Source organism: Octopus bimaculoides, chromosome 16 (genome assembly GCF_001194135.2).
Source record: "Octopus bimaculoides isolate UCB-OBI-ISO-001 chromosome 16, ASM119413v2, whole genome shotgun sequence".
In the NCBI taxonomy this organism is placed as follows: Eukaryota; Metazoa; Mollusca; class Cephalopoda; order Octopoda; family Octopodidae; genus Octopus; species Octopus bimaculoides.
This window is the reverse complement of record NC_068996.1, coordinates 6,785,971-6,787,615: the sequence shown is the minus strand read 5'-3', so window position 1 is coordinate 6,787,615 and position 1,645 is coordinate 6,785,971.

Sequence of the window (1,645 nt, the reverse complement as noted above, 5' to 3'; positions counted from 1 at the left end):
GTGTGGTCTACGACCAGACCCGAAAAGGTCTGAGGTCGTGACAAACTGGCGTAAATGAAGCAAGACTATTTATAGATAAAAAAGGGGCTCCAGAAACAGCAGAAAACACTCTCTCACGTGACCTTAACAGAAGACCACGATAGGTCGGTATGCACCCTGGCGCGAAACAGAACTGGTGACAAATGCCGCGCAAATAAGAGCCAATCAGGGTGATGGACACAACAGGGTCCAAACGGCCGAAGGCTAGATGTTAGCCGCTACGTTATCATTCGTAAATAAATACCCGAGACAGAGGTTTCACTGCATAGCTTTCTAAAGAAAACTATAATAGAATTTTTAAACAAGTCCAACAGTAGGTATAACGATATAACAATCAACAGAAACTTACTTTACGAACACACTCCAACAATAAATTTTCAATAACAGACAGACGAAATACCGTGAAGCATTTCGCCCGGCGTGCTAACATTTCTTATTTCTTTACGAAATACCACTAAGCATTTCGCCCGGTGTGCTAACGTTTCTTATTTCTTTATTGCCCACAAGGGGCTACACACAGAGGGGACAAACAAGGACAGACAAAGGGATTAAGTCGATTACATCGACCCCAGTGAGTAAGTGGTACTTAATTTATCGATCCCCAAAAGGATGAAAGACAAAGTCGACCTCGGCGGAATTTGAACTCTGAACGTATCGGCAGACGAAATACCGCTAAGCATTTCGCCCGGCGTGCTAACGTTTCAGCCAGCTCACCGCCTTACCTTCGCAGCAATATTGAAGAGACCGCATTGAAAATACATGCTAAATTCACTCAATTTACAAATAAATCATTGTTTTATATATGTAACTTGCTAAGTTTATTTAAACTGGTTTAATTCCTGTTTTTATAGTATATTTTATAAACAAAACATACTTTAAAAATTTTATAGACTTCCGCAATATTCTGTAGTCTCTTTCACTTTGTACCGTTGATCGTTATTTACCTACAGATTCAACTTTACCGATCTTGCTTTATATTCGGTGGTTATATATATACAAATAGAAATCTAATTTTTGTCTTTTCTCAACGATTTGCTATCCAAGTAAACATGAAAAAAAAATCATTGCAAACTTCTGTTTCCTTTTCATTATTATATTGTATTTCTTGTAATTGGACCCCTTCAAACTATTATAAAATCTGTTAAGTCCTCTGAAAAATGGCTGAAGGTAATTTATCACCACAGTGTAAATTTTTTTCTTGTACGTCATCAAAACACGTCATTAGCAAAACTGACGGGGAAATAGGTTAGAATGACCTATTATTTCAGAACTATGTGAAATATCAAAAAGTGAGCAGAAAGTTGGCCAAGATTAGAATCGTTGATAGCAGAAACAGCGTGGGAAACAACGATCAGTATAACAGTAATGCTAATGAGCTAGTTGAGGATGGAGGTCTTTTTTTTTATGGTTCCGGGTTCAGTCCCATTGCGTGACACCTTGGGCAAGCCTTCTGAGTGGATTTGGTAGACAGAAAGTGAAAGAAGCCTGTCGTATATATATACATATATATATACTTTATTTAAAAGCACGTGAAACTCCGAGTAACAGTTTTTTGTTATATTTTAAATAAAGCATATTACTCTACCTCTGGTATTTGAGTACTCTT